Below are 16,296 nucleotides of genomic sequence, written 5' to 3'. Positions count from 1 at the left end.
GAAACTCCAGCAGTGACAAGGCATCTGACAATTGTGCTCTAATAGATGGATATAAAGGTCCCTGAAAGTGTGTGTGAGGCAAAACGCATTTCTGTGCGAGTGTGTGTGAGGAGGGGGAGCCAAATTAATCTGGGGTCTGATACCCCCCTATGGGAGCAGCTCAATTAACGATCCACACCGGCTGAGACAGCAGGCTAAAAGCTCTTGCTCTCTTAATCTCTCTCTACTCCTCTCCTACTCTGTCTCTCGACCCACCCCCTAATCCTGAGAGCAAGAATCAAGGAGCCAGCGAAAAAATAGAGAAAGTCACTTGAAGATGCACAATAGAGGACAGCATGGGACCTCATGGTTGTGCACGAGTCCTAGCGTGTGATTTTATCCAGCGCACTCACACGAAGTCACTGACGCACAATGTTCCCTCAGAGTCGCCGCTAAACCAACACAACATTCTTCCCTTCACCAAAAACACAGCTGACCAAGAACACAGCATGCGGTGTTTTAGTGTGACTGCATGTGTGTGTGTTTGTGTGGTTAATTACTATTTTGGGTAGCGCATGGTATGAAGTGTCTGTATGTGTGCGTTGCGGGTCAGGTTTTGCCTATGCTATTGGGACCGAACGTCCCCACAAGGACAGTAAAACCTGAAATCACCTATACCGGCCAATGGTCCCCCCGATAAAAATCTAAAAATGCAAAATTGTTTCTATGTGGGTTAAGTTGAGGGACAAACAATACAAGCTAATGGGAATTCTGTGTGCATGTGCACACTTACATCTTTTCAACAATCTGATGGTTTTGGCGTTAAAACTATAAAAATCTTTAAATGTTTATGATTTAGTGATGATAACAGTGTTTTGCTCTTTGTGTGAACCAGAGAACATCATCCCATGCGTCACTAGAAATGTCAGGGTTGCAGGGTGGTAAATATTTCAGAAGAAACACTCTTACAGAATGAACATGTCTTTCTCCATCATTGTCTTTTTCTCTCTCTCTCTCCCTTTCTCATTCTCAGACCTGTTATCTTTTAATATCATTCTATATTAAGAAAAAACAGTCCAGTTAGGTCAGTCTACACACACCAGGTTTCACGTACAAGACCTGAGTTTAACCACGCACAATCTATTAAATTAAACAACGTTTATAGCTATAAAACAACACCAAAATCACAATCTGTTCACACACCACACAATATGTTGCACACACACATTCAAAGAGGTCAAACAGCTTGTCGCAGTGGAAGGCTTCCTACTCACTATCTTTTATCCACATTCATATGAACTTTAAACAAAAACCATATTCCTAAACACATCAAATATTGTTAAATATAGATGCCTTTGAGCTAAACACTATTAAACAGCAATACGTCTTTAATGCACTCACCTTCATTCACAAACACACTCGCAGTGCATTCAAGCATATTTACACATAAAAAGAAACTCCCTCACCCGTTTTTTCTGTTTCTTCTGAGAGTCTTTCAAGGCTGAAGTTCATCCGTTTCTGACAGGTGCCATGGTCCCGTAGACTCCAGAGGAACAACAGGCTCACACACACTCTCTCTCCTCTGCTTCTGAAGCACACACTAAACGGCCGGGGAATGACAGATCACAGCAGCGACAGTCCACGCATGAACATGTGTCTCAAATCCAAGATTTCAGTTATTTCATGCGTCTCTTTTTCTCCTTCAGTCTCTTCTGTCCCAGGCTGAAGTGGTTTTCCAGTTATGCTTCCTTGCTCTGTTTTCTCTCTGTAATTTTGAGTCAATCTTAATTTTTCTACCTTACTTACTGTACTTACTACCTTTTCTACCTTACTTTATTTTCTATTAGCTTTTCTCTCTCTCTCTTTGCTTTCAGTCCCTCTCGGCTTTGGCTGTTACAGTGACTGCTCCAGCAGACTGCTCCAGCTTTCCCTCTCTCTCCCCTCCCTCTCTCAGCCACTCCCATTCTTGATGGCAGGCTATTATGGGTGGAGACTGGTCAGAGGTGAAAGTCTTTCTGTTTGGTTTATTGTGATGTACACTATCAAATGTGTGGTTTTTGTTATGTAGATGTTTTTCATTAGCTCTGGATGGCTTCCTGACTCTGGGCTCCTTTGGACTGCACGTGTGACTTCGGTTCACCGAAGGTAAATTCACAGATGAGGTAAATCATTAACTGTTTGTTTATATTGGTGCCTTTATGAAATTAATCTTTCAAACTGCTCTCAATGCAAACACACAGAGCTGTGTGAGCTACGCTGCAAACCTTCGACTCGGCGGCGTCTTTACAGCGCCAATGAGACGTTCTAGAAAGCAATAGTGAGCATGTATAATTCCATCAAGTTCTCAAACACATCAATATTTCAATCTGTATCGTTCAGTTCTTGTGACGCACCTGACTGTCTATTTCTAGGTCTTGGCAAACACTGTATCTAAAATCTTGAAAATCAAACACTCTCAAAGGGAGAGAGAGAGAGAGAGAGAGAGAGAGAGAGAAAGAGAAAGAGAAAGAGAAAGAGAAAGAAAGAGAAAGAGAGAGATATGACCCATGTTATATGATACATTACCATAAGCTATCATGGAGACCTAATGTCGTCAGCAGCCCATAATGTTAATCCTTTTTTTTACATTAGCTTCATGCGCACACACGCATGGCTTTGGTTGACTATCCCCGTGGGGACAGTCCATAGGCGTAATGTTTTTATACTGTACAAACTGTATATTCTATCCCCTAACCCTATCCCTAAACCTAAAGATCATAGAACACTTTTTGCATTTTTAGATTTGTAAAAAATATTGTTCTGTACAATTTATTAGCCTTTTTGCCCCTGGGGACCTCAATTTTGGTCCCCACGGTGACACGAGTCCCCATGTGTTGGTGTGTATTCAGGTTTAGGTCCCCACCGGGATATACAAACATTAACACGCACACACACACACACACACACACACACACGCACACACACACACACACACACACACACACGCACGCACGCACGCACGCACGCACGCACACACACACACACACACACACACACACACACAGGCTTTGGTTGACTATCCCCGTGGGGACAGTCCATAGGCGTAATGTTTTTTATACTGTACAAACTGTATATTCTATCCCCTATCCCTAACCCTATCCCTAAACCTAAAGATCATAGAACACTTTTTGCATTTTTAGAGTTGTAAAAAATATTGTTCTGTACAATTTATTAGCTTTTTTGCCCTTGGGGACCTCAATTTTGGTCCCCACGGTGACACGAGTCCCCATGTGTTGGTGTGTATTCAGGTTTAGGTCCCCACCGGGATATACAAACATGAACACACACACACACACACACACACACACGCAAGCACACATACACATTAACTCAATAACATTTTACAATTATACCTCCACATTTATATCTGCTATTAATCTATTTTCTTCTTTCTTTTCTGTATAAGTAAATTTATTGTCGAATATATGAAAGTGCATGAACACGCACACACACACACACGCACACGCACACGCACACACACACACACACAAACACTGTCCCTTTCGATAGTTTACGTGTATGTGTGTGCGTTCTAGCCCAGGTGGAGTAGCACAAACAAAAACAAGACTGATGCTGTCAAACCCATGAAGGACAGGACCACCCCACATGAACTACACACAAAATTACATAACCTGTGTTACTTTAACCCAACTCATATCGGAGAGCTATAACCTTGCATTAAGTTCAGATATAACCTTGCATTAAATTCAGAATCGCTTCCTTTTATCTTACAGTACAGTAATTACAGATCCTTGTAATGTATATTTCTGTACAACCTTGAGTTAGGAGGCTTGCTTAAGGGCAGAGTCGTGAGGGAATATGATGGGCATCATATTATTTTTGCCTGGGATGCCCCAACCTGGGATTAAACCTGTGACCTCAGTTACCACACAAGCATTTAAATTAATATAATCTATTTCAATTATTTATGCAAATAAAAAGTATGATTCTACTACTCTTACTATACAGTAAGTGTAATGCTTCATCTTTTACAACTAACACATGCAAATATAAGGCATTCAATTCATTTAAATAAAGCTCTTTAAATATTCCTGGCACTCATAACTTTAAATTAAATCATTTCAAAATGTTGTGCCTATTAAATAATATTTTGTTGTATACAAGACAATTGATTAAAGTATTACTTAACAGTCCATCAACATTACAGTCATAAAAAGATTAAAAGATGAAATACAAGCGTTCATTAATAATTTAAATTGTTTTTGTAATGCTTTCTAGTGGGAATGACACGTGTCAAGCTATTCCAACTGAAATATTGTATAAGTTATTCTGTTTTAAATGAGATCAGATGTTTGTGAATTGTAGAAGGGATGTGGTAGCCAAGTTTGGCTTCAGCTCATAATGGAGCGCTTTATGCATTGACTCTGGCTTAATGTCTATCCTTTATAACCACTGATCTGTTACACAACTGGAATTTATATAGTCTTGACACTGAAATGTTTTCAGCTATTAATGTTATTTGAAGATAAAGTGATGTGGAAAAAAACAATGCTCTGCCACAAATCACTGTTAGATCAAATCATAGTATATTCCCTGGCATTATAAATCACACTAGGACTTTAATGTTCAAGTATTAAAGAGTTTTTACAGTAATAGCTTTTACTGTTGCATCTAAATCATGATAATTAAGAATAGGTCTATTATTTAACATTGCTTATGTATATGTACGATTATATGTGTAAACATCACAACTAGGGTTAAAGTGTGGGAAGGAGGAGAGGGGAACTGCCCACCAGAATGGTATTTTATCTTTAATTTCACAGATCCTGTGATGATGTTAATAAGTAATGACAATTAATACCCAGAGTGCCAGTCTCCGGTCAGAAAAATCAAATCCTAATGTTCCCAGCTTGATCCCTCTGCTTCTCTGTTATTCGCTTCAGCCGGCATTCCTGACGGACTGAGAGGAATTCAGGCATTCCGGCCAAAGTCTTCCACTCACACAAAGCGCAGCGGAATTCTGATGTTGTTTCAAAATGCAGAGCCGAGCCCCCTTGCTTTTAAAACCTCTGCCTCAACCTCAGATAGCAAATGCATCATTATATTGTGCGTGTGTTGTTTTAGTGCAGTCTGTCTGGTCAGTATTGTTCCTGTCAGGATGACCTTTGACAAGTAGCTCCGCCCGCTCTGACCCTACAGTCGTAGCCGGGGCATTTGGGTAGGCCGGCGTGCGTGGCAGTGTCGGGCGAGAATACTTTAAACCCTGTTTGACTTGTTACCTGCCAGCAGAGTACAATACCGCAATGTGACAGTTCATGGCGCATTAGCAAACTGATGAATGTGTTCACACCACACACACTACTCAAGGTCTTTGGGAGGATTGCGGTGCATTTGCTATCAGTGTGGCTGAGCCTTGAAAACAGTTTATCAATCAATGCTTGCTCAGATAGGACATGAGAGAGTAGGAGAGAGAGAGAGGAAGGGTTCTAAATGAGACAAAAATGAAAGGACACCATAGTTTCTGGAAAAAGCTATAGAACAGTGCATGTGTGTGTTGGATACAGTGCATCTACTACATGAGCGTGTGTGTGCATCAATAGCATACAAGTCTGTTGATATTTATCACGCTGTGAGGTCAAGCTTTAAAGTTCACAACAAATAGTTTGAAAGAACAGAACACTGACACTTTTTAAAAAACAGATGTGAACTATTAAGCGGAAATGTTTAAGCAATTTAAGCCAGGTATTAAAAAATGTAGACTTCAGCTCTGCCTGCATCTTTGAAAGCTGTTTAAAAGCTGGTTATGATAAGAAGAATTATATAAACTTCATGTCACAAACCTAAATTTGATAAAACAGAAACATTTAATTGTGGGCTAGCTCTATGTAAGCAAGGACTACAGCATAATGTTGAGAACCCAAATGCACGGCAAAAGAATAAAAAGGTTTCATGTTAAATTCAGTGTTTTTCACAAAATGAAAAACGTATTTGTCGGTGTCATGTTGTAACCTTAAATGAATTACGTTGTTCAATTCCTGTTTTAAGAATTTATGTATTTTCAATGGGTTTTAAATGCTATTTACCGGCCACATTACACATTACACAAACACTACTGAATGGTTTACAACCTTAATTGTCTGTTTTAAGCCACAGAGCTATTTTCCGTCACAAATGTGTTTTGCATGATTCCTCAAAAGTGGAGAATTATGCAAAACACACATAAATTTATGCCGTCCACAAAACAACTGCCAAAATTATGTGAAAAAAAAGGATGCAAGACAGTACACTAGGCCACAGATTATAGGAAAGCAAGGATAAAATGGAGAAATTCATACATTTCATGTTCAAGCAACACTTGTACAGATGTCTGTCTCTGATTTGTACTTAATCTTATTACAGTTATAAAGATACACATTTGCTGTTTTACAGAAGTTGGTGCAAAGACCGGGACTTCCCTCTGCTCCCTCATACACTGTAATTCAGTCACTTTAAAGAGTTTGGGCTTTCCCTGACACACACTGACTCACATGCTGTAGCCACGTGTGAGGGTCTGGGTAATTGCAGCTAAACTTAACGTTAGTGCTTATAATGATATTTAAAGAAAAAAACATTAGCAGATGCCCCTGAGTACTAGGCTGAAATGTACTGAAACGTTTAACTTTTGATATACAAATAACTTTAATTTAGTAAAATTGTAAATAGTTTACTGTGTTTACGTATTTCTTACGACGAAAGAAAGCTTGGAAGGGACATATAGCAAAGGGCTTGTCATTTTTTATTAATTTACACTCCCCTGAATGCAATATGAGTCACAAGTATTTTTGGTGCATTAACGCAAAAGAACATTTCGTTAACAATACGTATATCTGTTAAAGGTTTATTTTGTCATCTTATCTGGCATAACAGCAAATAGCCTTTAAATGCTCAGACAAAGTAAATGACTGTGAATTAGTAAAAATAAAGAGATCACAGTGAATGAGTGGGAGGTGAGTGGGATATTACTGTATGTGGTATGACTACTGTAGCACAGTATGACCTTTTACATCACTGTGACATCATATGACATACTGTCATCTATTTAAATGCTAATTGTTCTTTCATTGCACACACATACTCATCACATCAGATGATTTATATTTGTTACAACAATGTAATGAACTGAACAGTCAATTCAGAGCTCAGAACAGAGTTTCATATCAGCAGAGTATGTGGTCTCTTCTTTTCTTCCTTTCATCCTACCATCTGCAAATTTACCCTTTCTTGTCATTCTTAATGGCTGAAAGTGCCTTTTTTTCTGTTCCTTGAACTCTTTCCATATCTGCCAAACAACTGTGTTCGGTTGTGTGTTCAAAGTAATAAAAACTTCGATTTAGTAAACTGGTTAACTTTTTCTTTAAGTTTTCATCCCTATTTTTATTACGTCTGAAACGTCTCTGACTCACTCTGATCTATTTCCAAATCCTTTGATGTGCTGGCCACGTATATAAAAATGAAGAATCAGCACACATCACTCTCAGATTTGCACACACGTTGAGATTAGCCATTAAAAACAGCCTGTCAAACAGATATCAGATGCTCTTAGTGTAGCTGTCTGCATACACATACACTCACATTTACTTACCTAAATATGTTTTGTATAGAATAACTTTTGCAACTGTATAGAACTCAGAAAACTGAGACTTTTCTGAAAAATAAGAACAATTCTGGGCACAGATTTGTACTTATTTGTAAGTAGCAAGCACACACGCACGCACGCACACACACACACACACACACACACACACACACACACATGTACACAGCGGGTGGTAGGTTACTTAGTCAAAGTTTTCCTGTCTTTCATCCTCTTTTACTGATATAAATCCCTCTCTGTCTTTCGATCCCTGTTAAACTTTGAAACACGTTTCATTTCTAAACCATTTGCCCACTGACACCAAACTCACTTTATTCTTATATCCTTTCTCTCTCTCTCTTCTTTAATTCTCTGTTTTTCATTGATAAAACAGATGCTTGTCTGGCTGTTCCATTAGCGGGAGCTGCTGTGTGTGTAAGGAAACTAAAATTACTGAGCATTTAATATTGAACATGTGGGCCTGCAATGAACTCTGGGTAACAGATGAGTGGTGACAGATTTAGGCTGCAGGTGAGTAAACTGTAAACGGAATATTACCACATTAGTGTGGTTAGGGTTGGATCTGTATGAAATCTGTTGTATTAGGAAAACAGCTTGGGATAGGGCCTGACTTGAGGTAGGTGTTCAACATCATGGCATTATCGTACGTTTACATTACACTATTTTATTTAAGTTCATTCGTTCATTCTCTTACCCTCACGTCATTCTTTTCAGAAATTTTGGAGATCAGTCAGAAGTACAATTGTAATGAGAGCTGTCAAGCATTCAAAAGGACACAGAATAATATCATTAAAGTTAAAAACTATAATTAAAGTGATCTGTTTGTCTGTATATTATTATTGGAATGGGACGATTGACAGTGATTAATGTCTTTTAAGTCAGTCACCCATCCAAAGCTATTAAATGACTTGGACATGATTTGGTAGGAAATTCAGTTTGGACACAAAACAAGGGAAATAATGACCGAATGTGACTGAATTTTGATCAATTGTATTATTTAGAACTATTTTTTAAAGCATCCAACTGCATAGTACAGTATTCGGGACACATCCAAATACAAACTTAAGCATCAGGATATTGAATTTCCATAAATGCCATGTGGCTAAAAGATCGGTATTGCTCAAAGGAACTTCTAGACTCAAATTGCTCTCTGTCTCTCTCTCTCTCTCTCTCTCTCTCTCTCTCTCGCTCGCTCACTACCAAATACCTACGGAGTGCTTGTGTGCACAATGTTATTTTGTGGGTTCAACTTTAAAAGAACGGAACAGAGCTTTTGAATAGTCGCGGCCTCTCTTTCTTTTATTCTCCTTCTCTCACTTTCTCCTTCAGAGCTGCTCATTTTAGAAGATCAGGGAATGGAACAGCACTTACATACTGACACACATTTTCTGTGGTAACCAGCAGTGGTTACAGCTAATGAGGTGTGCAAGGACCAAGTGGCCACACAGACAAAAACAAAGAGCTCCATGCGAACTGTCCTTGGCCACACACACTCGTGTTGTGTCTCCAGGACTAAACACAAAGGGACAGACTGAGTCACTGGAGGGAAAGAAGCACTAAACGAAAAGAAAAGGAAGAAAAGAAGTGTTGAGAGAGTCTGAGGGAGTTCAGAATGATGGATTGTCTGTTTAACCTGCCTTTGAACTGCATGACTCTCTTTCAGATTCATTTGATTCACAATTAAGTCTACACGGTTCTGCTACAATCTGAATGTAGGCTTCGGACAACACACCCACAGTCCTCTCGCAGTTTCTTCGCCAAACTTTGCCTGGCATCTAAGAAAACTACTACAAGAAAAACAATACGTTTCTGGACAGAAATTCTTCTTTACACATTTTCCAGTATTTTGTCAGCATGAAGGGTCATGTCCTCTTTAAGCTAGAAATAGTCATGCAATTACTTTCCTTTTTGGCTGATGGGACTACTCTGAATTAAAGGTCCAGTGTGTCATTTTTGGAGGATGTATTGACAGAATGCAATATAATATACATACCTATGTCTTCAGAGGTGTATAAAAACATTATATGTTTGAGTGAGCTATTTCTATCTACATATACTGCAGGAATTTGACATGTTGTTTCTACAGTAGCCCTAAACGGACAAACTGCTCTACAGAGCGCATTTCTTAAATATGTTATCTCCCTTGGCAAAAAAACAACATCTTAGTTCTGTGTCAGCCACCGTAGTGCTTCGAAATGGAGGGGTGGAGTGGAGTGAGCCGTTGATTGCAATGCCGCTAAATGTAATACACTGGACCTTTAACTAAAGTCTGAATCACAGGACTAAAGTTTTTACCATCTGATAACATCACTTTATTACAGTGTGGTACCACCACATAACGTTTGTAATAGACAAACAAACACATCCTGTCATTTACTGAATGCATTTTTCAGCGTCATTCTATGTTGCTAGAGCGCATTCTCTTCTGACATTACCTTATGTATGAGCGCTGAACCGCAGATAACACACAATGTGCCAAATTAAGAGACACCACACACACTTACCAATGCATGCAGACCTCACCAACACACCTTTTATGAACAGAGAGAAACACAGAGAAAAGGAGAAGGAAAATATCCTACAGTCAATGTCAATGGCCCATATTATATCTGCGAAACTGTGTGTATGTGTGTGCGTGTAGTTTTGTGCAAGTATAAGGCAGAGTGGATGTGCGTTTTAGACAAAAGGAAGCATATTAAAATGTGGTTTGTGATTAATTGTGAGTTCATAACTTGGAGCACTACAGTGCACAGTGGGCAGGGGATTGGTTTCAAGGTAACCTGGCAGACGTCCCTGCGGAAGGAGGGAGAAAGCAATAAGGCGAGAGAAAGTGAGAGAGAGAATTAATAGGAAGAGGTATATTGTGGTATAAATAGGTTGGGCATTACTAGGCAGTTGCTAGGGCATGGCTGTGCAGTTGCTAAGTGGTTGCTAGGGTGTTACTAGGAGATTGTTAGGTGGCTGCTACAGGGCTCTGGGTGGTCGGTTATTACAATTTGTTGCTAAAGAATGCAAGAAATTTATGGAAACAGTTGCAAGAAAAGTAATAGCTCATATATACACCTTGGCTTCTCTCTCCTGCTGTTCACCTGGACAGGTGTGGGCTTGTTGTGAAGGACAAGCACTGAGAAAGGTGTTTACATGGTCTCGCTCTGTGACGGTTCACGTCTCACATATCAGTACAATGTCATTTAGTGTCAGGTTATTTTCATAAGATCGCTGAAGGAAGCTTCTGCTAAAACCTTCTGGGTGAACAACAACTTCACAGACAGCCAAGAACACTACGGACAAACAACTCAAAACCTGTAATTAAGTGGTATTCTTACACGGTAAACACATTCTCAAACGTTTGATTTATTCATGGTTTCCCTATACTCTTCCACACTCTGTCACTGTTATTTTGCCTCTTCATTCCTGATCTATGACTCAAGATATCAGTAAAAGGAAGAGGGAGGAAAAGACAGAGAGAGGACGGAGGGAAAGAGTACATGGAGAGAAAAAAGCCTCAGGGTACCCTGTTGTTTGGGCCTGCCTCCACATCTCTGATATAAGTGTCCAAATGTGAGGTTTTCAACTGGTTTCGCTCCAGGAAGATCCTTATTTTATTTTCTAAACCACCACTAAAATTTGATTACTGTATAAAGATAAATCCAACAATGAAAATTCAAGTTGCCTTGCAGTTCATGCAGCCAGATGCAGAATACAGCCGCAGAAAAAAATTAAGAGACCATTTCAAAGACTAATTTTCTGAATTTACTCTTTATAGGGATGTGAGGTAAAATAAAAATGTTTGCTTTGTTCTCTGAACTACTAACAATATTTCTTTCAAATTTCAAACAAAATTATTGCTTCTACTTGCATTTATTTGCAGAAAATGAAAACCAGAGAAACTATAACAGAAATAACAGAAAAGATGCTTTCCAGACCTCAAATATGTGATATCCTCGATTTTATCACTGTTCTTATGCGTCTTGTCATGGTGTCAGTCTTTCACATTGCTGTTGGATGACTTTATGTCACTCCTGAGGTTTGATTTTGTTGAAATTCAACAGACACTGGACTCTATAACCTGTATAAATGCTCATTAAATGAAAATTTGGAATGGTCTGTTATTTTTTTTCCATTGCTGTAATAAGGAGAAATTTCATAAGATTAAGACCTGGTCATGGTCAACCAGCAAGACCAGCATCAAACCAGAATCAAGCCTGCAAACTTACCAAGTGGCATATGAATTTGCAACAAAATACAGTAAACAATCTGAATTATTGTATATTCAAGTACTAGCGCTTTTGTTTAACACCCTTCTGTCTCCATATGAGAGTGTGAGAATGGACAGAGGGAGGGAGAAATGAAGGGAGATAAACTGATGAAAAAAATCCCACCATAATGGGGTGGCAAAGAGGAGTGGATAAAGAGTACGACGAAGCGAGAAAAATGGCCAAGAAAGATGGAGACTGAACTTTAAGTAATATCAGTCGTTATGCTAAACTAGAAGGTTACATTACCCAGCTGACTGAAGGAAAGAGGTGGCGTTAACATTAGCTGATCCAATAAGAGAAGGTTTATATCTCATAATGGGATAATCGGCTTGTTTCGGGCAGTATTGGGTATTAGGACACTTGGCTGTATTAGATGTCTGGTGGTTTAAGCTTTTGTTGGACAAATGTTGCAGTTTCACTGGCTGGATTGCAGAGATTATCCTCAGGAATATTTTTGCACCACTGCTGTATATGGTGCATTAGAAAGTTGCTAAAGGGTGTCTTCTATATAGTTGCGAGTCCCTTACGTTTCTACCTGTATATGACTTAGGTCCTTCCTCCAATGCAAATTGATGATAAAGCAAATGTCTGCTTTATCATCCACCAAGTCATAAGTCTTTTCATTGGGCTGTTCTAGGAAAAATCTGCTCACGTAAACAGACCAGGGTCAATTTTAAAAACATATCTTCCTTTCACTTTACTATATATGGAATTTGCATTTGGCCTCTTAGTGACATCTATGGGAAAAACATCAGCGCGCACACACACATAACCACAGACACACACACACACACAGACACACACATATTTGCGCAGCTATCTTTACGAGGACATACATTGACACAATGCAATCTCTAGCCCGTCACCCTAACCATCAGAACTACATGCCTGACCCTTACCCTAAACCTAATTATAACCTAAACCCTAACACCAAGTCTTCACCCTCAAACAGCCCTTTAAAGGGGTCTCTGGAAGTGAGGACCGGCCAAAATGTCCTCACTTTACTCTCCTTGTCCTCACACCGCTGGTCTACAACTCAAACCGGTCCTCACAAATATAGATGTACAAGTACACACAAAGGAAATATTGTGTGTGTATATGCAACAGGTGCTGGTCATAATGCATAGTGAGTGTCTAATGACATACAGCCTTCAGGTGTTCACACAACAGGTGACCTCAGTCAAGACCACATTCACGTTCACACCTACAAACAAACACAAACATAGTACTGTGCATACTGCGTTTGTCACTGGTCCAGAGAGTGCAAACAGTTCCTGAGGAAGGGACAAGACTGAACACAGCCTGCCACACACACATGCCAAGCATGAATCGTATGAGTTATGAGGGAACTGTAATGTCAAAGGGAATTTAGAAGGGAATTTCAAGGATCTGTCTTTATTAAGAGTGACGGGATAGAGCGAGAGCAGATGAGTATAAGTGGGTCAGTCAGAATCTTCATTTTCCTTCCGTTTGAGACAAAAGTGGCCTCTGAGATGAAATGAATATACTGTATGGGATGTGTGTGTGTACCTGGTAAACCCTACGGTATGGGGACAAAATCCCCACAAAGATCCAAAATCCTTGTCCTTGTGGGGACATTTTGTGGTCCCCATGAGGAAACAAGCTTATAAATCATACAGAATTAACTTTTTTGAAAATCTAAAAGAGCAGAACGTTTTGTGTGATTGTTAGGTTTAGGGCTAGGGTTAGGGAATATGATATACAGTTTGTACAGTATAAAAACCATTGCGTCTATGGAATGTCCCCATAAAACATGGAAACTCAACGTGTGTGTGTGTGTGTGTGTGTGTGTGTGTGTGTGTGTGTGTGCTTTGCAAACAGTTGAATAAAAATGATATACTGTATGTAAGAGAGCAATTAAAGTTTTGTGTATTGAACACATCAGTAACTTCAATTCTTATCGGTTTTCGCTGTCCCGTGACTAGATGTCAAATATTTTAATCACAAGACATGCAAGATCCAATAGGATGTTTAAATACGCAATGTTTTGTTAATTAAAAATATTCCAAATGAGAGGTTAACATTATTATTTGAAATAATAATGTGTCTTCCTCACCAGCTCAGGGTTACACACACCCTAATGACCAACCTAAGGCCTAGAAAACACGTTTTGTCCTGTTTACTGTGTATGTGTGTATGACAGACTTGCAAAAGCACAAACTACACAGAGATATAGAAAATGATGCACACCATTTCAATTGATCTTAATTATTTCCCTATACCAATATACACTATTGTACAACTAAATATGTTAATGTAATAATGACTGATAAGGACGAAAGGGTGTGTGTGTGTGTGTGCGTGTGTGTGTGCGTGCGTGCGTGCGTGCGTGTGTGTGCATAACCCTGGCCTTTTTTGTGACAGGTCTTTGCATGTACCCTCAGGATGGCTGGGAGCTAGGTGATTGATGGATGAGCAGATAGATGTATGGAGGAATGAAGAAAGAGGTAAGAGCAGCTGACTAATAGAGCCAGGGAGTTTTTGAGAATGCAGCACCGTAGGACACACTAGAACTAGACCTTTCTTATAATGTTAGCATAAGGTGCTCTCTCACTTTACATTTTACTCTTCCTTAATTCTTCTGTTAATGAACATGTCCCGTGGATTGTGTTTCGTCTAATCTGAGATCAGACTCATAATGCTTAAAATGCATATTTTTAATATCATATTTTATTAGATTCAGGTTTAGGTTAAGGGTTTGGGTATTTTTTATTTTTTATAATTTAATCAAATAAGAAAAAAATTATATATTCAATAACGACATCAGTTGCAAAGCCAACAATATTAGAATGTTGGCTTTCATTCATAAAATGATGCTGTTAAAGAAATGTGTTGTTCCTACATTAATTTGGAGATAAAATGTGAAATTATTAGAATGTAAAAGTATATTTAAAAACATAAATGCTGTGTGCGATTAGTTAGTTATTTTTTTAATCGATTGACAGCACTAAAATAAACATGTTAAACAAAATAAATAGTGTATGTTTAATTTCACTATACGTGTGCGAGTAACCGCAGTTAATACCTGAAGGGTGCAGAGAGAGAGAGAGAGAGAGAGAGAGAGAGAGAGAGAGAGAGTGCGAGAGCGAGAGAGCGAGAGATAGAGAATTGAGGAACCAAACAGCCAAATCAGTAAAAAGTTTCAAAAAGTATGTTTTAGAGTCTTACCATTTAAATGTTTTGCACATTTTGCACATATTTTAGCGATTACTTACAGCTAACAGAAGTGTAAAGTAGCTTTGAGAAGTACAGGCCAGTAGGCCATTATAACCAATCTGATGGGATGATGGCCAGAAAATGGACTCTGTGGGTTAAATCCAATACTTGCGGCATAACAGAGTGTCTTAGATAAAGTAAGATCATTCTGAGTTTTGGTTCTTTAGATTTTACAGCGTGGCTCAGACTGGTAATACCAAACAGATCTACAGTCAAAGAAAAGGGAAAACATTCAGACAGAGTTGAAATGCAGAGTCCAAAAGATAAGTTAAGTCACCCCATGTGTACTTCAGTAAATCATTTCTTTCCCTTTGATTTTATAATGGCGAACTCTATTCATTCCACAAGCCAAAATAGACACAAAGACAGATGGTGCATAGCAAATTACCAAATGTGCTTCTACTCAAATAGAAATACATGTAGTAGACCACACCAACAACCTGTATGTACACAAAAATAGCATCTATTATAAACTGTAGGTGACAAAACGTGGGTGTGTGTACTAAAAAGCTTTTCAAATATACGGCCTGTTAAATGAAACAGTACAGTAGTCTTTCCTTCTTAAAATACACTCAATGTAAAAAAATGCAAATTATTCAAGAAACAATGTCGTCACAAAACAAAACTTACAATACTTTCTCTCTCTCTCTCTCTCTGACTTTGTAAGCTCTTACAGGAAATGATCAGTCTTTACATCATTTTAATGATCATTTATCAATCTGTCAATTTTTCTTACATTCCTTCCAGCATCTGTCAGTATTCAAAACAAATAAATCACACACTCTCAGAGCCTGGGGCAGTTGTCAGTGACATACCAAAATCCCACCCATCCTTTCACCTGCTATTCAATCATCTCTCACTTTATTATGGGCTGTAAGTAACTATGGCGAGTGGCGACTGGCCAGGGTGGCAGGTGAACGCTGAGGTCATCGAGGTGGGCGGGGTTAAGCCGCATGACCCCAGACACCACCACACCATACACTTACACATTAAGTTCTCCAAGGATGCAACGTCTGCCCTTGCAGCAGCACAGGAAATGAAATCTTCTACTGCTGAATACAACACACAGACACAACAGACACATCTTCACACTACAGCTCAGTAGGGTAGTTGAGTGTCTGCAAATGTTTATAACGTCCGAAAGAAACTTAATGAAATTACTAATCTTTATATGTATGTAACTTAAAA

General features: G+C 38.9%; 1 protein-coding gene across 1 annotated transcript in view; it reads right to left on the bottom strand.

The window, feature by feature from the left end:
- Positions 1-1,905, bottom strand: part of sema3b (sema domain, immunoglobulin domain (Ig), short basic domain, secreted, (semaphorin) 3B) — a 29,410-nt gene extending 27,505 nt beyond the window's left edge. The window contains exon 1 of the mRNA XM_057356305.1: positions 1,446-1,905. The gene's annotated coding sequence lies outside the window, so the exon portion shown is untranslated. The remainder of the gene's footprint in view (positions 1-1,445) is intronic.
- Between the last annotated feature and the right edge of the window lie 14,391 nt (positions 1,906-16,296).

This window comes from Triplophysa rosa, linkage group LG17, assembly GCF_024868665.1.
Source record: "Triplophysa rosa linkage group LG17, Trosa_1v2, whole genome shotgun sequence".
NCBI lineage: Eukaryota > Metazoa > Chordata > Actinopteri > Cypriniformes > Nemacheilidae > Triplophysa > Triplophysa rosa.
Note: the sequence above shows the minus strand (reverse complement) of the source record. Positions and strands in the feature narration are given on the sequence as shown.